The sequence below is a fragment of the Rhinolophus sinicus genome, linkage group LG06, assembly GCF_036562045.2.
Source record: "Rhinolophus sinicus isolate RSC01 linkage group LG06, ASM3656204v1, whole genome shotgun sequence".
Lineage (NCBI taxonomy): Eukaryota > Metazoa > Chordata > Mammalia > Chiroptera > Rhinolophidae > Rhinolophus > Rhinolophus sinicus.
In genome coordinates this window covers 88,933,687-88,957,518 of record NC_133756.1, presented here as the reverse complement: position 1 = coordinate 88,957,518, position 23,832 = coordinate 88,933,687, and the positions used below count along the sequence as shown (strand labels likewise).

Genomic DNA, 23,832 nt, shown 5'->3' with positions numbered 1-23,832 from the left:
TCGCAGAAACATCTGTGAGGCAGCAAAGGAAACAAGATTGGGCAGATGGAAATGTAAAATTGTGGTACAGTTACAACAGAGGCCTCAACCAACTCCACACGGAGATCTTAAGGGCTGGAACTTCAGCGATATCCACAAATGAAGCAAAGGGCCTGGGGCATTGTAATCCCACAGACCAGTCATTAGATGTGGGATGCCCCAGAGGAAGTAGGCATAACCTGTGTAAGGTGGCTCTTTTCAGCAGAGGGAAAGGCCTGGAGAGCGACACAACTGTAAGTCGTCAGTAGCAAGTATCTTGGCTATTTGCTATGTGTGTCTTGGTCATGAAGAGGATTCTGGGCTGTCCCCCACAGGATTCAATACAACTCACTTCTTGGAATATTCTGAGTAGGGAAGATGTTGAGGAAAATTTACCTTCATTGGCTCATGTTAACTTCTGTCTATTAGCTTTTGTCTGTTCCTGCATATGAGGTGATTTCTGTGCTGTGATCAGGGGTTGAGTAAATTCTCCCTTTGGTTTCATTCTCCCGGGCAGGGGAGACATGAGATGAGGTTGCAATTCCCACTTCTGTCTCACTCCTGGCAGGGGAGATATGAGATGATGTTGCTTTCTGTCTGTTTTGCCCACATCAGCAGATGAAGTGAACAAGTAACTAAATTGTATCAGGATGACGTAACAGGCACATCTGCAGGCCTTGCTGCTCATCCGGATGAACTAGCTCTTCAGCCAGATGGGCAGCATTCATATCATTGACTGCTGGACCCTCACCGGAACTGGCCATTCCTTGAGAGGGGAGGCAGGAACACAAAACTTGGCTCTGGGATGCATCTAAAGAGATATGTAAGACAGACCTCAGGTGGATTGGATATTGATTGATTGCTGTTTCAAGAGATTGCTATTCAGAAAGTTTGCTGTTTCAGGACTGCTCTTCAGGATTGGATTGTTTCAGAGTAAGAGATCAGAACTTGCCTCAATGGACAGTAGAGACTTCTTTTGTTGGTGAATTGTCATCATTCTAGCATCTTTGGGAACTTGTATGCAGCTTGTAGCTTGTAGTATCAGCAGACCTCCTAACTTCCAACAACAACAATGACATCGACGCCAACAGCAGCAGCATCTTGGGAACTAGCAAGCAGCGGTGTGGGAAACTCCTGAGTTTCTCTCAGCTACAGACTTGGCAAGGTTTTGATTTATGACTTTTCCTACCCCCGGTTTGGTGAGCTTTTGGCATCTTCTATAATAGTTACTATCCTATAAAGCTTATTACTGCTTTTGGATACTCCTTACTGATGTTATTTGTGTATTTAGCCAAGTGATTTATTTTTATTTTTATTTTTTATTAAATTTATTGGGGTGACAATTGTTAGTAAAATTACATAGATTTCAGGTGTACAATTCTGTATTACATCATCTATAAATCCCATTGTGTGTTCACCACCCAGAGTCAGTTCTCCTTCCATCACCATATATTCGATCCAACTTACCCTCATCTCCCACCCCCCACCCCCCCGCCCCCGTTACTCTCTGGCAACCACTAAACTATTGTCTGTGTCTATGAGTTTCTGTTTCTCATTTGTTTGTCTTGTTCTTTTGTTGTTTTTGGTTTATATACCACATATCAGTGAAATCACATGGTTCTCTGCTTTTTCTGTCTGACTTGTTTCGCTCAGCATTACTCTCAAGATCCATCCATGTTGTCACAAATGTTCCTATATCATCTTTTCTTACTGCCGAATAGTATTCCATTGTGTATATATACCACAACTTCTTTATCCATTCATCTATCGAAGGACATTTTGGTTGTTTCCATGTCTTGGCCACCGTAAACAAAGCTGCAATGAACATTGGAGCACACGTGTCTTTATCTCTAAATGTTTTCAGATTTTTTGGGTAGATACCCAGGAGAGGGATTGCTGGGTCATATGGCAATTCTATCCGTAATTCTTTGAGGAACCTCCACACTGCCTTCCATAACGGCTGCACCAGTCTGCATTCCCACCAACAGTGTATGAGGGTTCCTTTTTCTCCACAGCCTCTCCAACATTTGTTATTATTTGTCTTGTTGATGATAGCCATTCTGACTGGGGTGAGGTGATATCTCATTGTGGTTTTGATTTGCATTTCTCTGATGATTAGTGATGTTGAGCATTTTTTCATATGTCTATTTGCCATTTGTATGTCCTCTTTGGAGAAATGTCTCTTCAAGTCCTCTGCCCATTTTTCAATTGGGTTGTTTGTTTTTTTGTTGTTGAGTTGCATGAGTTCCTTGTATATTCTGGATACTAGCCCCTTATCGGAGGCACTGTTTGCAAAAATCTTCTCCCATTCAGTTGGTGGCCTCTTTATTTTGTCAATGGTTTCTTTTGCTGTGCAGAAGCTTTTAAGTTTCATATAGTCCCATTCGTTTATTTTAGCTTTTACTTCCATTGCCTTTGGAGTCAAGTTCATAAAATGCTCTTTGAACCCAAGGTCCATAAGTTTAGTACCTATGTTTTCTTCTATGCAGTTGATTGTGTCAGGTCTTATGCTTAAGTCTTTGATCCATTTTGAATTAACTTTGGTACATGGTGACAAATAGCAGTCCAGTTTCATTCTTTTGCACGTGGCTATCCAATTCTCCCAGCACCATTTATTGAAGAGGCTGTCTTTGCTCCATTGTATGTTTTTAGCTTCTTTGTCAAAAATTATCTGTCCATATTTATGTGGTTTTATTTCTGGGTTCTCAATTCTATTCCATTGGTCTATGTGTCTGTTTTTCTGCCAATACCATGCTGTTTTGATTATTGTAGCCCTGTAGTACAAGCCAAAGTCAGGAAGTGTGATACCTCCATTATTGTTCTTTTTCCTTAAGATTGCTTTGGCTATTCGGGGTCTTTTGTGGTTCCAAACAAATCTGATGATTTTTGTTCTATTTCTCTAAAATATGCCATTGGGATTTTGATGGGGATTGCATTGAATCTGTATATTGCTTTGGGTAATATGGCCATTTTAACTATGTTGATTCTTCCAATCCATGAGCACGGAATGTCTTTCCATTTCTTTGTGTCTTCTTCAATTTCTTTCAAAAATGTCTTATAGTTTTCAGCATATAGGTCTTTCACATCCTTGGTTAAGTTTATTCCTAGGTATTTTATTCTTTTTTGCTGCAATTGCAAAAGGAATTGTTTTTGTATTTCTTTTCTGAGATTTCATTGTTAGTATATAGGAAAGCAATGGACTTTTGTATGTTGATTTTGTAGCCGGCAACTTTACTGTATTCGTTGATTGTTTCTAATAGCTTTTTGGTGGAGTCTTTAGGGTTTTCTATATATAGCATCATGTCATCTGCAAAGAGTGATAATTTAACTTCTTCATTCCCAATTTGGATGCCTTTTATTTCTTTCTCTTGCCTGATTGCTCTGGCAAGGACTTCCAACACTATGTTGAAAAGCAGAGGTGATAGGGGACATCCCTGTCGTGTTCCTGAACGTAGAGCAAAGGGCTTCAGTTTTTCTCCATTAATTATGAGATTAGCAGAGGGTTTGTCATATATGGCCTTTATTATGTTAAGGTATTTTCCTTCTATACCCATTTTATTAAGTGTTTTAATCATAAATGGATGTTGTATCTTGTCAAATGCTTTTTCTGCATCAATTGATATAATCATATGATTTTTGTCCTTTATTTTGTTTATGTGATGTATCACATTGATGGATTTGGATGTTGAACCATCCTTGTGCCCCGGGATGAACCCCACTTGGTCGTGATGAATAATCTTTTTAATGCATTGTTGTATTCGATTTGCTAGAATTTTATTTAGGATTTTTGCATCGGTATTCATTAGAGATATTGGTCTGTAGTTTTCTTTTTTGTGCTGTCCTTACCAGGTTTTGGTATCAGGGTAATGTTGGCCTCATAAAATGAGTTAGGGAGTACTGTCTCTTCTTCAATTTTTGGAAGAGTTTGTGCAGAATTGGTATTAGATCCTCTTTGAAGGTTTGGTAGAATTCACTAGTGAAGCCATCTGGTCCCGGACTTTTGCTTTTGGGAAGGTTTTGGATGACTGATTCAATTTAGTTACTGGTGATCGGTCTGTTTAGATTTTCCAGTTCTTCATGGTTCAGCCTTGGAAGGCTATATGTTTCTAAGAACTTGTCCATTTCTTCTAGGTTGTTGAATTTGGTGGCATATAGTCCTTCATAGTATTCTTGGATGATCCTTTGTATTTCTGTGGTGTCCGTGATAACTTCCCCTTTTACGTTTCTGATTTTGTTAATCAGTGTCTTCTCTCTTTTTATCTTAGTAAGTCTAGCCAAGGGTTTGTCAATTTTGTTAATCTTTTCAAAGAACCAGCTCTTTGTCATATTAATTTTTTCTATTGTCTTTTTGTTCTCTATTTCATTTAGTTCTGCTCTAATTTTTGTTATTTCCTTTCTTCTGCTGACCTTGGGTTTTACTTGTTCTTCTTTTTCTAGTTCTTTAAGGTGTAACATGAGGTTATTTATTTGGGAGTTTTCTTGTTTCTTGAGATAGGCCTGTAATGAGATAAATTTCCCTCTTAAAACTGCTTTCGCTGCATCCCAAAAATTTTGGTAGGATGTATTTTCATTGTCATTTGTTTCTATGTATCTTTTGATCTCTCCTCTAATTTCTTCTTTGACCCAGTCCTTCTTTAAAAGTATGTTGTTTAGTCTCCATGTATTTGTGTTTTTCCCCGCTTTCTTTTTACAGTTGATATTCAATTTCAAAGCCTTGTGCTCAGAGAATATGCATGGTATGATTTCAATCTTCTTAAATTTGTTGAGACTGATTTTATGTCCCAATATATGGTCTATCCTTGAGAATGTTCCATGTACACTAGAAAAGAATGTATAGTCTGATGTTTTAGGATGAAGTGCTCTATAAATGTCAATTATGTCCATTTCATCTAATGTGTCATTTAGGGCTACTATTTCGTTATTTATTTTCTGTTTGGATGATCTATCCATAGCTGTCAATGATGTATTTAAGTCCCCTAGTATAATTGTGTTTTGGTCAATTTCTCCCTTTAGTTCTGTTAGTAGTTGCTTGGTGTATTTCGGTGCTCCCTGATTGGGGGCATAAATATTGATGACTGTTATGTCTTCTTGTTGTACAGTCCCTTCACCATTATGAAATGTCCATCTTTGTCTCTTGTTATCTTTTTCACCTTGAAGTCTGTTTCATCTGATATCATTATGGCTACACCTGATTTTCTCTGGGTACCATTTGCTTGGAGTGTCAATTTCCACCCTTTCACTTTGAGTCTATGCTTGTCCTTGTAGCTGAGATGTGTCTCTTGGAGACAGCATATGGTTGGGTTTAGTTTTTGATCCAATCTGCTACTCTGTGCCTTTTTATTGGTGAGTTCAGTCCATTTACATTTAGGGTGATTATTGATATGTGAGGATTTCCTGTCATTCTATCTTTAGTTTTCTGGTAAGGTTGTGTCTCCATTGTTTCTTTGCCGTTTTGTTGTTGTCTATTATTTCTGTGTGGTGGTATTCTTTGATGTTTCCCTCTGTTTCTTCTTTTATTTCAGTATATATTTCAATTCTGGATTTATTTTGAGTGGTTACCCTTAAGTTTATGTAAAAGAAAGTTTGATATTTAGAGTATTCCATTTTCTTCAGCACGCTTACTTTCTCCATTCCCATATTCGGTTCAGGCCTTTACTCTCCCCTTTTTGAGTTGTGGTTGCCACAAATTGTCCCTGTTGATGGTGGTCGAATAGCCTCCTTTAGTATTTCTTGTAGTGCAGGTCGTGTATTAGAAAATTCCCTCAGCTTCTGTATGTCTGGAAAGGTCTTTATTCCTCCTTCATATCTAAAGGATATCTTTGCTGGATATATTATTCTTGGCTCATGGTTTCTCTCTTTCAATAGTTTGAATATTTGGTTCCACTCCCTCCTGGCTTGTAGAGTTTCTGCTGAAAAATCTGATGATAATCTAATGGGCTTTCCTTTGTAAGTTACCGTCTTCTTTTCCCTGGCTGCCTTGAGGATTCTTTCTTTGTCGTTGATTTTAGACAGCTTCAATACAATGTGCCTTGGAGAAGGTCTGTTGGGATTGAGGTAACTAGGTGTTCTATTTGCTTCTTGGATTCGAGGGTCCAGTTCTGTCCACAAATTTGGGAAGTTCTCATCGACAATTTGTTTGAATATATTCTCTGTTCCCTTCTCTCTTTCTTCTCCTTCTGGTATGCCCATTATTCTTATATTGCTCTTTCTGATGGAGTCAGAAAGTTCTTGTAGAGTTCTTTCATTTCTTTTAAGTCTCAAGTCTCTTTCTTCTTCAATTTGTGTCATTTCCAGGTTTCTATCTTTGATATCACTGATTCTTTGCTCCATCTGGTCAACTCTACTACCTAAGCTGGTTATTTCATTCTTAATTTCTTCTATTGAGTTCTTAATCTCCAGAAATTCTCTTTGGTTCTTTTTTAAAATTTCAATCTCTTTCGTAAAATGCTCAATAGTAAACATGTATTGGGATTTTTGATCAATAGTAAACATGTATTGGGATCTCTTAAACTTATAAGTATGTGTACTCCTCTGACATGACATTGTTATCAATGTATATAGTTTAGTCTTAACCACCTTTACTTTCTGTCATTAGTACATTCTATTAATTGCCTTTGTCTTTTGATATTGCATATTGCTAAATAAATTGATTAGATATTGCTAAATAAATTCATTAGCTCCACTCTGCCGTGTGCCTCCCCTTTTCTTTTCCCTGCTCGTCTTTACACTATGCTCCCCTCGATTCATGCAGGAAGTTCATGCCATCTGGGAGAATCTCCTCTAGGACTCTGGTTGATTCTCTTCTTTTCTGGGATATTATAAGAGGAAAGTTAGTAGGATAAAATGCAGCACTTACCACTACAGCTGATGTGAAGGTCATACCTTGTATGTCTTTACTACCCATTGCAGTTTCCCTTCACTCTCACCCCAGCCCTTCTATAGGTATAAGTGGCTTAACTGGTGGGCTGAATCAGTCCCTTATACTTGAGGAGTCTAGGCCTCTGGTCACCATGCCCTTCTCAGACCATGTCTGCAGCACTTGTCTATTTGCTATAAAAACTGGTCAGAGGAGAACCAAGAAATGTCCCAGTTGGTTACCTGGGTCTCTAATTGAGTGTATACCGGCCTGGGATGGCACATCATCCTCACAGGGTATCATCTCTATAAGCCCTCAGATACTAGTACTGGCTGAGGCTTTGAATCCCTACCTGCAATTTGTGGCAATTTCAATCAAGATGAATTGCTGCCTTTTTTTTCGGTATGAAGGGAATCCACTATAATAAACAGCTAAGCATGTGGTTTATCTGTTCGAGAGATATTATTGTATTGGTTACTCAGCATTGGTTTTATTGTTTGCAGGTGGGACATTTGGCTGGAGAAGTAGCTGAATCAACCTTGGTTATTAGGAACCCAGCTGAGCCTGTGAGTAGCCTCTATGGCCTCTCTTTATATAAACCAATTATGTCAGCACTTGTTTGGTCAGGGACAAATGTAGGCTTACATCAGATGGGCAGGTCACTTTGTCTGCCTTGTTGTTAAGTGCCTCTTTTGTGGGTAGATGCTCTTTGGTTGACATTAACATGTGATACAAAGATCTTCACATTTTGTGCCCTCTCCCATATATCTCTCCACATACCCTTTTTCCAGACTTGTACACAATCTTCCAAGTTTTCCAGGACACTGATCACTGCCCAGGAGTTTATATTCTTTCCTTGGCTTCCTTCTCTTTCCATATAGAGCGGATGTCCAGCACGCTGCCCACAGATTCCCCCTCACCAGCTCACTATGTTCTCTGTCCTGCTTATGCTCAATTTCAAATGTACCATTTCCACTTTACGATGAATTGATCCTGGGAGAGCCTAATCTTATGAGTTGGTAGTTCTGACAGAATGATGGACTGTTCTGGCCTTATAGCCACTTGTTTCAGAGTCGAATTCTCCATTGCTTCTGGGAGCCTGTAGCATTTTGAGAGCTCTTTGTTGAATGGTGTACCCTTTCGTGGTGTAGATGGCATGGCCTTACCGCAGAACCCTAAGACCTACTTGTAATTCTTCTGTTGGTGCTTTCCATAAACTCTACATGGTATCTTTCCCCACCAGAGATACCATAGGGTCTGCTGGGTTATATGAGTCACGTGGCCCAAGGGGCATGGCAGTTTACACCACAGCCTGGACCTGCTGCAGAGCATGTCCTTGCTCTGGACCCCACTCAAAGCTGGCAGCCTTGTGTGTCACTGAGTAAATGGTCAGAATAATATTTCCAAGTGCAGAATATGCTGCCTCCAGAAGTCAAAGAAAGATGTGTTGTGTATTTTTTTTTCCTTTTTACATTTGGAGGGACAAGATGCAATAATTTGTCCTCTACTCTGACAGCATATCCCAGGCTCCTCCACTGGTCCCCTAAATATCTTTGAATCTTTATAAGAGTTATCTTCCACCTTTAGAGTGCATATATCTTACCAAGGCCTTCAATGTACCTGCCAATGTTCTTGCTTATCTTGTTCAATTAACATGATTTCATCGATCATCTGACCAGTTTGATATTTTACAGAATGTCTAGATCAAGGGTGTCCAAACTTTTTTCAACGTTTTTCACCAAGGGCCATATGCGGTAAAATACACAAACTGCCAGGCCACTCACTCGAGGTGAAGTACGTATTGCCTCACCTGGTTTATTTAAGTAAACTAAATATATTTTTGGAATTTGCTGCGGGCCAATAAAAAATGGATCGCAGACCACAGTTGGCCCATGGGCCGCAGTTTGGACACCCTTAGTCTAGATGGTCTAGGTGCCTTTGGATTATATTAAGACAAAGAGCAGGATAGTTAACATGCCTTGGGCAAGACTGTAACTTTATACTGATGTCTGTCCCTCATGAATGTAAATTGTTTCTAGTCCTCCTTCCAAATAGAGTTAAAAAATCTATTCCTTAGATTAGTAGCCTCATACCAAGTACTAAGGCCATGTTATTTATGTTTAGTCAGATCTGGCATAGCAGCTGCAATTGGGCCTACTGTTTGGTTAATTTTTCCCTAGCCCACTTCCATTCTGTAGGATCCATCTGGTTTTTATAGGACCCAGACTGATGAATTAAGTGGGGATACAATGTTGACCTCCATTTTTGTATCCTTTAGGTCTTTAAAGTTGACAAACTTCTTTTTTATTCCTCCCAGAATGCAATTTTATTTTCTTGCTTGGCTTATAAGGGAGAGTTTCAGAGTCTTCCACTTGGCCTTCCCCAATTTGATATTTCTTGTTCCACAGGCCAAAGAACAATATTGAGGAAATGACCAGATGGGTTCATGGATCAAGTGACTACCTTCTGAGTCAAATCTGGGTCAGGATTCTATTTATTACCTGGCTCCTATAAGTCCTACTCTAAAAAATAAAGTAAGGATGGATAATTGGGCTTTTAGCTTCCTGATTATCCACTCATGATTTTTTTTTTTTAATTGAAAAAGTTTTAAATACCCTTGTTGGCTGTCTATTCATCTTGCCTGTAGTCTTGCCATGTTCTGTTAATTTAGTGGTTCTCAACTTGTGATTTCAAACCAGCAGCATCAGTATCACCAGAGAACCTATTTGCAATGCAATTTACCAAGACCCAGCTCAGAACTACTGAATCAGACATTTGGAGGGTGAAGTCCAGCAAGTTGTGTTTTAAAAAACCCTCCAGGTGATTCTTATGCAAGCTCAAGTTTGAGAATAGTTGTATTAACCATTGCCTTAGCTCTCTTTGGGTCAGGCCTCTCTGGCAGCTACCTTCACCTTGCTCCTCATTACCATAATTGCACCTACTTTGCTTCCGATAGTTAAGTTCAACCACAAGGCTCTACTATTTCAGGCTCACCATTGTTACCAGGGAGCCATGTTCTGTAATAGCATCTCTTATAGTCAGGTCAGGCCTACAGAGGGCTGCCACCAATAAGCTCTGCAGTGGTGCCGCTGCCCCTGTCATCAGCTCATTGGTAAATGGTGTATCCTTGAGACCCTTCCATGAAACATCATTTGGTAAGTTTTCTGTCCTTGTATAATATACCTACCTAAGTCTGTCCATTTCCCTGAGAGTTGTGATCCCTTTTTCTTCTGTCTTCCACAGCAGTTCTGGCATTTCTCCTTCACTTATTGAGGGCCATTGCTTTTTCTAAGCTTCCAAGTACATCTTATCAGTGTGTGTGTTGACACTATCTCACAAGCAGGTCCTGACCTTGGTGTATCAGACTTGCTAAGGTTTAAAGTTGAGAATTCAACTTCCTCTGAAGCTCCGCTCCTCTGAGACTTAGTTTGTTTCTGTTCCTGGGGGGACAGAACTAGGAGAGCAGTTTCCAGACTCTTGACCTCACGTGGAAAGATGCTGGCTCGGGTAGTAGATGCCCATCAGCTGTGACTAGTTGGCCATCAGCTGTTACCGGTTAGCCATTAGCCACTAATATAACTGCTGTGGATACGCTGGCACAGGGGTTGGTTGGTTGGCCGAGAATGGCGGATTGCAGCTAGCAAGTGCGGTTAGCAAGCCCAGATGGCGGATTGCAGATCGTGTTGATCCCACTTCCTGTGTCTTGCCGGGCCGCCAGCAAGACTGGTGTCATGCAGGGTGTCATGTGGGACACAGCTCCCACTCCCTACATAAGAACGCAGGACATGGTGAGGCCAAAATGGAACACCCACGGAACCCATAGATAGGGGAGACATACCACTATATTCTTGCTGGTGGCTGGGTTGGAGACACAGGAAGCAGGAGCCACATGATCCGTAATCCGCCGTCCACTACTCTGCCAACCAACCTCACTTGCTAACTGCAATCCACTGTGCTAACTGCAATCTGCCCTTGCCAGCCACCATTTGCTGCTAGCGTAGCTATGACAGTTATATTAGTGGCCAGTGTCTCACTGGTTACAGCTGACGGCCAACTAGCCACAGCTGATGGCCATCCAATTACAGTTGATGGCCATATACTACCTGAGCCAACACCTTTCCACGTGAGGTCAAGAGCCTGGAAACTGCACTCCTGGCTCTGTCCCCACAAGGGTGCAGGAAGACTCCTTGTTGGAGTACTACCGGATGTTTGCTTTTGTGTCTCGACCAGTCGCCATCAAGAATATAGTGGTATGACTCCCCTGTCTATGGCTCTGTTGTAGTTCCTTTTTGGTCTCACCATATCCTGCATTCTTGTGCGGGAAGCAGGAGCTGAGACCCTATATGACAGTCCTCCAGCCACAGGAGAGGAGATTCTTGATAACACCACAAGGAGAGTTTCTGTCTGTCACACTTAGCCTTTAATCAGTGATTAGTCACCACGAGCTTCAGCCATCCAATTCCATATAGTCCTTATAATTATTACTTCCCCTATTCTTTCAAATACCTGAATTTGTACCCACTAGTGTAGTCCCTTGCATTAGTATTCCATCCCAATATACTATTGGTGAAAGTTTTAATAACTGTATTTTTGCTGCATACCTGGGGCTATCCATAATCCCACCTAACACAAGTGGATATATGCTTACATTTCTTTGGTTAAATACATAGGAATGGAATTTCTGCATTGCGTAGTAAGTGTTTATCTAACTTTACAAGAAACTGCCAAACTAGTATCCAAATTAGCTGTACCATTTTACAATACTACCAGCAACATATGAGGATTCTCATTGTTTAACATCCTCATTTTTTGTCATTAAAAAAATTAGTTATTCTAGAGGATGTGCAAATCATATTGGGTTTAATTTGAATTTTTCTGATAATTAATGATGTTGAACATCATCTCATGTGCTTTTTGGCCATCTGTATTAGTCAGCATTCTCTAGAGAAACAGAAAAAATAGATATCTGTATCTGTATCTCCTACTTATCCTATATATCTTTGCATATATGTAGTATGATCAAACAATATGGTGATGTTTAAATAAAAAATATTTATTACAGTAAAAGACACATTGCCATAATCTCCCTCAAAATACTCCCCCTCGCTTCAAACACACTTATCCCATCATTCTTGCCACTTTCTGAAGCAGTTCTGGAAGTCCTCTGTCGTGAGTGTCTTTAGTTGTGCTGTCGTGGTTGCGTCCATGGCCTGAATCATTTTGACTTTGGGGAAGAGCCAGAAGTCGCATGGTGCCAGATCTGGCGAATAAGGTGGATAAGGACACACCATAATGTTTTTATTTGAAAGAAATTGCCATATACCAGAAGCAATGTCGGGGGGTGATTTAGGGCACACTTTAAAACACACCTTCTCTCAACCATAGCTCACACCCAACTAACTACACTGAACAAGTTGAAACTTGTCAAACGCTGTTACTAAGGTTTGATACACTGCTTCCCATATTGAAGATCCCTGTCTTTCTGTTGGATGGCACTTTGCAGCAACATTCACCATATTTTGTGATCAGAGGCTCGTGTCACACATCACTTCTGGTATGGCAGTTTCTGTCAAATACAAACATTACGGTGTGTCCTTATCCACCTTATTCATATCTGTCACCGTGTGACTTCTGGCTCTTCCCCAAAGTCAAAGTGACCAGGAAATGTAAACGTTTTGAATCTATTTAGAACATTGAGGCAGCCACGGCAGAGCAACTAAAGACACTCATGAAAGAGGACTTCCAGAACTGCTTCAGAAAGTGGTAAGAACAATGGGATAAGTGTGTTTGAAGCAAAGGGGAGTATTTTGAGGGGGATTAATGGCAATGTGTCTTTTACTGTAATAATTGTTTTTTAAATTTAAACATTCACCATAGGTTTTGATCACACCTCAGATACACACACACACACACACACACACACACACACACACTCACTCACTCACACACACACAGATTTATTATAAGGAACTGGCTCATGCAATTATGGAGACTGACAAGGCCCAAGAACTACAGGGTGAGTTAGGCCAGTTGGGGACCCAGGAGAACTGATGATGTAATTCCAATCTGAAGGTCAGCAGGGTCAAGACGCAAGAAGAACCAATGTTTCAGTTTTAGTCTGAAGGCAGTATATAGGTGATGTCCTGGCTCACAGGCAATTGTGCAAGAATTGTCTTTTACTCAAGAGAGGGTCAGCCCTTCAACTGATTGAATAAGGTCCACCCACATTAGGGAGGGCAATCTTCTTTTCTCAGTTTATAGATTTAAATGTTCATCTCATTCAAAAACACCCTCACAGAAATACCCAGAATTTGACCAAATGTTGGGCATCTCATGGCCTAGTCAAGTTGACACATAAAATTAACCATCACACCCTTTATATATCTTTTTATTTTTCTGGTTTGGATTTTAATAATTTTTTTTTTTTTTTTTTTAGTTTTAGGTGTACAAAACAACATAATAGTTAGATGTTTACACCCCTCAGAAAGTGATAACTCCCTCAAGTCTACTATCCCTCTGACACCATACATAGCTATTACAGTACCATTAACTATATTCCCCATGCTTTACATCCCATTGCTATATATCTATATCTATATCTATATCTATATCTAGATATAGATATAGATATAGATATAGATATACCGGGGTGCCAAAAAATGTATTCATTTTGACTTGTATTCATCTTTTGTTATCAGTATATATTGAGTATTGGAATTTTAATTAGTTTTTTCCTTTCTTAAAATGAGTATACATTTTTTGGCACTATATATATATATGTATTGATATATATACATATGTAGATATCTATATATCTATATATCTATATGTCTATCTCTCTATATGTGTATCTCTCTCTATATATATATATATACATATATATTTGACATTCAATGTTATTTTATATTAGTTTCAGGTGTACAGTGCAAGATATATCTTCTTTTGTGAAGTGGCATCTATTTAAATTTTCTTGCATATTTTAAAATTGATTTGTTCCTGTTCTTTTCTTATCTGGATACAAGTCCTTCACACACACACACACATACACACTTTTCAAGTGAAGTCTATGGCTTCTTTAAAAATTATTTACTGATGTTTTTTACAGCAAAAGTTTTTAATTTTCCATGAAGTTATTTTTTAAAAAATGTTTTATAATAGTGCTTTTGCATTCTGTCTAAGAACGCTGTCTACATCAAGGTTGCAAAAATAATCTCCAATGTTTTCTTTTACAAGCTTTGTAGTTTGAGCTTTTAAGTTTAGCTGTATGATCTATCTCAAATTAATTTTGTGTATGGTTTAAGGTAGAGGAGGTGAGGTTGTGAAATTTTTAATATGTGGTTATCCAATTATGTCAAAGACTTTCCCCATTTATTGCATTAGTACATTTGTTAAGAATTGACTGATAGTATATATGTGGGCCTATTTCTGGATTCATTAATTGGTTACGTTTTTTATCTTGATGCTAAGAGGATGCTATCCTGATTACTGTGCTTTTGTAGTAAATTTTGAAAACCTGTACATAAGCCTGCAAATTTTGTTGATTTTTAAGATTGCTTTGGCTAAGTCCTTGTATTTCCATAAAAGTTTAGAATTAGCTTCTCATTTTCTAAAAAAAAAAAAGCAAGCCTGCTCGGATTTGAATTCAGATGGCATTGAATTTACAGATCAATTAAAGATAGAAGGATTAATACTAGAATTGATCTTTTAATAATCTCGTCTTTCAATCCATAACCATGGCATATCTTGACCTTCATTTAGATTCTATTTAATTTTTCTCAGAACGTTTTTATAGTTTTTATTCTATAAGTCTCTCACATATGTTGTTATATTTTATCTCTAAACATTTTATGTTTAATGCTATTGTAAATGGTATAATTTTTAATTTCTTTGAAATTGATTGTTAATATCTAGAAATTATATTAGATTTTTTTGTTTTTTATGTTTTAATATTGTATACTGGGACTTTGCTAAACCTATTTATTAGTTCTGGTAGGTATTTATAGATTTCTTTTGATTGTCTAGATATTCAGTCATCTGTGAATTAAGATAGTTATAATCCTTCATTTCCAACATTTAAAAATTTTTATTAATAATTTTTAATTTTCCAATTAGAGTTGACATACAATATTATATTAGTTTCAGGTATACACCATAGTGATTAGACATTTATATAACTTATGAAGTAATCATCCCGATAAATCTAATAACCATTTGACACCATACATAATTATTACACTATTAATGACTATACCAGGGATGTCAAAAATGTATATATTTTAAGAGATTTTTTTTTTATGTATTACTTTTTGAAGTTGAATTGAATTACCATAGCAATGTGTAGTATGACGTTTGCTCAAAAGATGGTGTTAATCAAATGAATGCTAGAGTCATTCATTGTATGACAATTTTAATACAGTTTTTTTTTCCTTTCTTAAAATGTGTATATATATTTTTGGCACTCTCTGTATTCCCAATGCTACATCTCTGTGACTATTTTATAACTACCAATTTGTACTTCTTCATTCCTTCCCCTTTTTCTCCTATTCCCCAAACTACCCTGCCATCTGACAACCATCAAATATTTTCTGTATCTATGAGTTTGTTTCTGTTTTGTTTGTTCATTTATTTTGTTTTTTAGATTCCACATTAAGTGAAATCATATGATATTTGTCTTTCTCTGTCTGATTTATTTCATTTAGCATAATACCCCTTACATTTATCCATGTTGTTGCAGATGGCAAGATTTCATTTTCTTTTTCAGTGACTAATATTCTGTTGTATATATATATATCTTTTTTTTTTTTAAGAACATTCATCTGTTGATGGACACCTAGGTTGCTTCCATATCTTGCCTATTCTAAATAATTTTACAATGAACATAGGGATGCACATGTCTTTTTGATTTAGTGTTTTGGGTTTCTTTGGATAAATATCCAAGTCCTTCTAGATCCTTCTTTGTTTCTTGTTATAGGCTTTGTTTTAAAGACTATTTTGCCTGGTATAAATATTGCTACCCAGCCTTTTTTGTTGTTGTTTCCATTTTCATTAATTTTTTTTCACCCCTTTATTCTCAGTCTGTGTGTGTCTTTTGATCTGAGGTGAGTCTCTTGTAGGCAGCATATATAAGGGTCTTGTTTTCTTATCCATTCAGCCACCCTATGTTTTTTGATGGGAATATTTAATTCATTTACATTGAAAGCAATTATTGATAGATATGAAGTCTGGCAATTAAGTTTGTGAACTCATCCTAGAAAAAGTGCTACATACCTCATTGCTTCATTACGGTCACCTTCGAAGTACTCCCCTTGTGAAAGCTATGCACAGTGCCTACTCCACCCTTCAAAACAATTTTGGAACGGCCATCAGAGCTATCGTTGTATTTTCTTTGATGTCCTGAATGTCATCAAAATGTCTTCCTTTTAATATTTCCTTTATCTTCGGGTAAAGAAAGAAGTCATTGGGGGCCAGATCAGGTATTCACTTGCGGGAGGATGTTCCAATACAGTTATTTGTTTACTGGCTAAAAACTCCCTCACAGACAGTGCCATGTGAGCTGGTGCATTACCATGATCCAAGAGCCAGGAATTGTTGGCAAAAAATTCAGGTCGTCTAACTTTTTTATGCAACCAAACTTTCAACACTACTAAATAGTAAACTTAACTGTTTGTCCAGTTGGTGCAAATTCATGATGAATAATTGCTCTGATATAAAAAAAAAAAAAAAAAAAAAAAAAAAAAAAGAGGTTAGTAACATCTTTGCAACAAGTTCATGAACTTAATTGTTCAACCTCGTATGTAGTTATTGCCTTTTTTATTCTTCATATTTTTTTAATCTTAAAGAAGTCCCTTTAACATTCCTCATAATGTTGGTTTGGTGGTGATGAACTCCTTTAGCTTTTTCTTGTATGCGAAGCTCTTTATTTGCCTTTGATTCTAAAGGATAGCCTTGCTAGGTAGAGTAATCTTGGTTGTAGGTCCATCACTTTGAGTATTTCATGCCAGTCTCTTATAGTCTTCAAAGTTTCTGTTGAGAAATCAACTAACAATCTTATGGGAGCTCCCTTGAAGGTCACTAGCTGCTTTTCTCTTGCTGCTTTTAAGATTTTTTCTTTGTCTTTAAACTTTGGCATTTTAATTAAGATATGTCTTGGTTTGGGCCTGTTTGGGTTCATCTTGTTTGGGACTCTCTGCACTTCCTGAACTTGTATATTTCCTTTGCCAGGTTAGGGAGGTTTCTGTCATTACTTTTTCAAATAGGTTTTCAATTCCTTGCTCTCTCTTCTTCTTCTGGTACCCCTATAATGTGAATGTTATTATGCTTGGTGTTGTCCTAGACACCCCTTAAACTATCCTCATTTTTTTGGATTCTTTTTTCTGTTTTACTGTTCTGATTGGGTGTTTTCTGCTACATTATCTTCTAAATCACTGATTCGATCCTCTGCTTCATCTAATCTACTGTTGATTCCCTCTAATGTATTCTTCATTTGAGTTATTTTATTCTTGATTTCTGACAGGTTCTTTTTATGTTTTCTATCTCCATTTTTATGTCTCCTGTCTCTTTGTTGAAGTTCTCCCTGAGATCTCTGAGCATGCTTACAACCAATGTTTTGCTCTGCATCTGGTAGATTGCTTATCCCATTTTCTTAATTCTTTTTCTGGAGCTTTATTCTTTCATTTAGGATATGTTTCTTTTTCTCCTAATTTTGGCTGCCTCCCTGTATTTATTTCTGTGTATTAGGTAGAGCTGCTGTGTCTCCTGATCTTGGTAGAGTGACCTTATATAGTAGGTGTCCTGTGGGTCCCAGTGGCACAGTCTCCATGGTCACCTGATCCAGGTGCTCCAGGTGTGTCGCTTGTGTGGGTTATGCGTGCCCTCCTCTTGTAGTAGAGCCTTGATGTTGGCACATGAGTGGGAGGGATTGATCCTCACACAGATTTTATGTGAGGACAGGCCATGCCTACAGTGGAGGATCTATTCTGTAGCAGCTGACCCTATGGAGCAGGATTCTCTTTATCTCAGCTCTGGTGTCTGCTGAGTCTGCCTGTGGGGTATGTCATTTTTGGAGGTGGTTCAGTGATGTTCTGGTGTAGTTTTGAAGCTGGCCATTGGGTAAGTGGGTTCTAGGGCCTTTTGGGAGGGGCTTTAATGCAGGCCAAAGTCAGGCACTGCCAGTGCCTTACCCAGGGCCTCTTGATATGAGTTACAAAGTGATTTGCAGATGGTTGCCACTTGTGCTGGGCTGGAAGGTGCCTGAGTAAGGCTAAGATGCAAACTGAGTCTGGATGCCAGACTTGGGGCTGCTTAGCAAATGGTATAGGACATACCAAAGCCAGATGCTTCTTGTTTGGAGTTTGTGAACCTTAGACAGATTCTTGGAAAGTCTTCAGTATGAGCTGTGATAGGCCATTTGTATTGAAAAGCCACTGGAAAAAGCTTGGGGGGACTTGCAAGTTGGGTGGGGCTGTGTCTCAGGGAATCACCAGGGTGGAGGGGAATGGCATTAGCCAGTTGACGGAGACTCAAATATGAATCCCATCTGTGCATTCAGGCTTAGTTGGGGGAGGGTTCAACAAAGTAACAATGACTTCTGCCGGTACTTCTGTCTCAGAGTGAGCTGCCTCTCCAGTTCTCGCTCTGTAGCAAGATAATTCAGTTCCTCCTTGTATGTACCTAGTGTCTTTCAAGCTACTGCCCCTGTGCTGGAGCTCAGTGTGAGTCAGTTTGTCAGTGAGTTAATCCACATGCAGGCCATTTAAGAGGAATCCCTGGGACTCCAGCAGCTCTCCATCTCACTCAGCCACAATCTTTGCTGGTTTTCACAGCCAGATGTTATGGGGACTTCTGTTCCCAGCACTGTAACCCTGGGCTGTACCCTACTGTGGGGCTGGGACCCCTCACTCTACAAGTGAGATATCTATCCCAATTTTTAATCCCCACATGTGTGTGTGACCAGCGTGTTCTGTGTCTCCATCCCTCTTACCATTCATGGGGTGGCTTCTTTATATCCTTAGTTATAGGACTTGTGTTCAGCTAGACTTAGGCAATTCTCAATGATGCTTGTTCTGCAGTTTAGTTGTAATTCTGATGTGATTGTGGCCATTCCCAGCATATGTTCCTTTTATTTATTCTATTGCCTATTTCACTGGCTAGGATCTCCAAAATGGTGAATAAAAGTGGTAAAAGAAAATATCCTTTTCCCCCCGGTCATGGGGAAAAAAGGTGCGGTATTTTACCATTTAGTATGATGTTATCTGTAGGTTCTTTGATAGATGCCCCTTATCAGATTAAGGAAAAAAATTCCTATTTCTAGTTTAATGGGAATTTTGTTTTTGAATCATGGATGAATATTGAATTTTGTCAAATGCTTTTTTGTTTCATCTTATGAGATGGGCATATAACTCTTACTTTATTAGTGTGACAAATTAAACTTATTGGTTCTATCAATATTGAACTTTTCTTGTTTTCCTGGGATAAATAGACTTTATCCTAATTTATTACTTTATGTAATACTGGATTTGATTTTTATTTAAATTTAGTATATCCCTCAATTATAATTGTAGGTAACAAACCACAGTAATATTAGCAATATTTGTGATATATTCACTAGTAAAAATGAGATATTTTTATATCTCATTATAGTTAATGCAAATATCTTCAATATTGTTTATACTCACTACTGTATTTATATTGTTGATGGTGGTTATTGTACCCTCTGCTATATTAATGAGTTAAAAAATGTACCTCCTTTTTAAATATCATAAATCTATTTTCTTATGTTTGATAACTGTGTTTCAATACAATTTATTTTATTTGAAATACTCTGTTCATCAGACTGCCAAGGGTATTTATGACACTAAAGTTTAAGAACCCTTGGAGTTAGATCTCAAATTTCAGCCTGTAACATGTGGGATTGGATGGGATTACCTAGAGAGCATAGATAGAGAGGATTAGAGAATGGAGGACAGACCCCCTATATCTCCAATATTTAAAATTTGGTAGAAGAAGAGGGTCCTACTTAGTAGAATGAGAAGTGGGCTAGGAGGACAATGAAATATTGTAATATGAAGAAAGCTTAGAAAAAGAGATTTGGTAACCACATCAAATACTACTGAGAGGTCACAAAAGATGAAGATGGAGAATTGGAGCACTGGCAAGTTTAGGCCACTGATGAGTAGTGGGAACAAAAGCACAGGAGGAGGTCGAGACGTGAATGAGAGGAAGGTAAATAGAGAGAAGAGCATAGGTAACTCTTTTGAGGATTTTTGCTGAGAAACAGTGTAGCTGAAGAAATGTGGAGTCAAGGGAATCCAGGTTGTTTTTTAAGATGGGAGACAGTGATTAAGGCATGGTTGTATGTCCATGAGCACGATCAATTAGAAGGAGAGGAATTTATGTAGAAGAGAAAAGGAATGGATGTGGAAAGAGGTTGGCAGACGGGTCATTAATTAGGTAATGAGGTGGTTCTTTTCATATCATATTTTTCTATGAAGTATGAGGTGAGATCTTTATTTATAGAGAGGAGGAGGAGGAATTAGAGATTTGAGGACTGAAGAGAAGTTTTGAAATAGAAGCCTTGGGGAGTACAATGTTGTATTTCCTAGCGATATATAATAAGATTGTTTTTAGGATAAGTAGTCTATTTGACTTGAGTGTTCTGACACTTGCTAAATAATGCTTATTAGGTATTAGGACTGTCTTCTGCCACTCTTGCCAAGATAAATGTTATAAATTAGTTTCATACGCAAAACGCAGTCTTGGAATAGTTTTTAGTCCTCCCTATTTTAAGGACTGTGTAATTGTTTGCGGGAAAGCACAGGGGGCAGGACTGTACCACAACTGATGATATATTGCTTTCTTCTAATCCTACAATGTCAGATTCTGTAGCAAGAACTTTGTTATGCAGATTATTTAAAAATACTAGAATGTTCAAATGATTAACACTAGACTAGTTTCACAGGTTTTCTCTAAACCACATTCCATCACATCCTCCCCTTTGTATCACTTACCCATCTATCGATTATTTAATCCTTTGGCAGAAGTTTTCATTCATATCTGGCTATTTAACATCTGCCAGTTTCAGTGTGTGGACCGTCACTTCCCATATAATGGACTGAAATGGCATGAACGTTGGCTTTTGACATCTCTAAGTTAACAAGGAGACAAGGGGAATGTCTAATTATTGAACCATTAAAAAAAAAAAAAATACATCATTGCTTATTAGGAGACATGGGAAGGGAAATACTGGAAAAACACATGATGACATAACGATGTTTTGGGGAAAGAAGTTAGTCTGTTTTTGGCAGCAGTTCTTACAGGAAATGGCAGATTAGGCTTTGGTTCTTCCTATTTAAGTTTAATTTTTGGAAAACAACATTAACCTAACAACTGGGGCATCTACTTTACCAATGTGCCCCCATATACTGCCGTCCATAGTTCATCATTCTGAAATGGAATTTCTTGGTGACAAGGGGTCTTGGAAATAATACTATGAGTAAGTTTCCAAAAATCTATCACTGACCTGAATCTTGATATCTAAGGCCTAATCCAAGATTATTGGAAGTTGGTATGAATTTGGGGAGTAATTTCTCAGTTTTCTAAAATGGCCCTATATGTATGGTTAGATGCAATGGGTAAGGAGCATGATTTCTATATCATATAATCAGAATTCTAGGGTTGAAATATCCTTAACTTTCATCAGTTTCTGGGTTTTGGTTTTACTCATCAGTACATTTTTTAAAATGTTGGAATGCTGGGAGATAGGGAACAGAAAAATTTGCCTTTTTTTTTTTTTTTTTTTTTTTTTGCCAATTAAGAATATTTAAACCAAATGAAACAAGCAGTCCCACCCCCTAGATATTCATCTACTATTGCACAAAAGGACCTAATAACATAGTGTCAGAATAGTTTCCTAAGAAAGAATGCTAGGAAAACTCTCCCACCTTGCCTGTCTTATCCTCACACACTTGGCAACCATGGATCAATTTAAGCATGCAGCTAATGTTCTTCAAGATGCCATCCCAACAGTCAAAAGAGTTTATGTGTAGAAGCGTTTAAAAACAGAGTACACTATTTCTATAAATACTGCTGAAGATTACATACGGTCTTTTATGGCTACATCACATTGTTATTTATGATTATGTGATAAGCACTACTAACTGCTTAGGATATAAAGATACAAGACAGTTCCTGCCTTCAAAGGGTTTACAGTCTAGTGATATACAAGGTCTGACAATTAAGTTCACGAACTTGCCCGTGTGCTTACATTGGCAGCACTGTACAAACAGCTCAGTAAGGTTTCATAACCTTGGTATGTCAGTGTCTCACAGCTGTGTTTGTGTCGACATGTGGCGGTGTCTTGCTGAGTGGCATTCATTATTTTCGTTGCGTGTTTTTGTGTGCCTTTGCAAGAATGTCTGAGCTTGAATTAGAGCAATGAACAAACATTAAATTTCTTGTTAAACTTGGCAAGAATGCACGTGAAATCAGGGACATGAGAGTGCAAGTTTATGGGGATAATGCCATGAAGAAAATGGTAGTGTACAAATGGATTAAATGTTTCTCTGAGGGTAGAGAATGGGTCACTGATGAAAAGAGGTCAGGGTAGCCAGTAACAAGCAGAACTGATGAAAACATTGCAAAAAGTCATAGAATTGTGTGTCAAAATCGTCAACTGACTGTGAGAAGCATAGCAGACCAAGTAAACATCTATAGAGAAACAGTTAGGAAAATCTTAACTGAAAATCTTGGCATGAGAAAAGTGTGTGCAAAAATGGTCTCAAAGGAGCTCACTGATGAACAAAAGCAAAGGAGAGTTGAAGTTTGCCAAGACCTTTTGGAGAGGCAAGATGATGTTTTGGGCCATGTCATCACTGGTGATGAAAATGGGTGTACCAATACAACTCTGAAACAGAGCGTCAAAGCGCACAATGCAAGTCAGCCAATTCTCCACAACCAAAAAAGTTCCGTCAGTCCAAATCAAGAGTCAAAACGATGTTGCTAAACTTTTTTGATATCAGAGGGATTATTCATTATGAATTTGTACCAACTGGACAACTTAACTAAGTTTACTATTTGGAAGTGCTGAAAAGGCTGTGTGAAAAAGTTAGAGAAAACGATCTGAACTTTTCTCCAACAATTCATGGTTCTTGCATCACGACAATGCACCAGCTCACACGGCACTGTCAGTGAGGGAGTTTTTAGCCAGTAAACAAGTAACTGTATTGGAACACCCTTCCTACTCACCTGATCTGGCCCCAGTGACTTCCAAAGATAAAGGAAATATTGAAAGGAAGACATTTTGATGACATTCAGGACATCAAGGGTAATACGATGACAGCTCTGATGGCCATTCCAGAAAGAGTTCCAAAATTACTTTGAAATGTGGACTTGGTGCATAGCTTCCCAAGGGGAGTACTTCAAAGGTGACCGTAGTGATATTCAGAATGGGTTATGTAGCACTTTTTCTAGGATGAGTTCATGAACTTGTCAGACCTCGTGTGTGTATGTCTGTGTGTGTGTGTGTGTGTGTGTGTGTGTAATATTATATGTCATATTATATATATATATATAATATATGTGTCATCTATATAATATGATATATAATATATATAATTATATGTAATATATATTTAAAATACATGTGGTAAGAGCAATTATAGAATTCAGTACTCAGGGTTCACTAGGGATAGGTATAGGGGGTGTCAGGGTCAGTAAGGCTTTCTGGGTGTAGGCCTTTAAGCCAGGGTAAGTGTGGGCAGGAGCACAAAAACTTTCTAGACATAAAGAACAGCATGTGCAAATAATAATCAACACTATTTATTGAAATTATCATGGGCTAGGCACTTCATAGACATTATGTAAACTGATCCTTATAACAATCCAAGAAGTAAATGTTAATGCTTGTAATTTACCAAAATTCAGAGAGCTTAAGTAACTGTCCCCAAAGCCACTCAGCTAGG

At 38.1% G+C, this 23,832-nt stretch overlaps 1 long non-coding RNA gene across 4 annotated transcripts in view; it reads left to right on the top strand.

The window, feature by feature from the left end:
* LOC141572188 (uncharacterized) overlaps positions 1-23,832 on the top strand; it is a 289,511-nt gene that overhangs the window by 40,757 nt on the left and 224,922 nt on the right. For all 4 annotated transcript variants that reach the window (XR_012497402.1, XR_012497404.1, XR_012497401.1 and 1 more), the window contains one exon: positions 7,378-7,440. This is a non-coding gene — a long non-coding RNA (uncharacterized LOC141572188). The remainder of the gene's footprint in view (positions 1-7,377; positions 7,441-23,832) is intronic.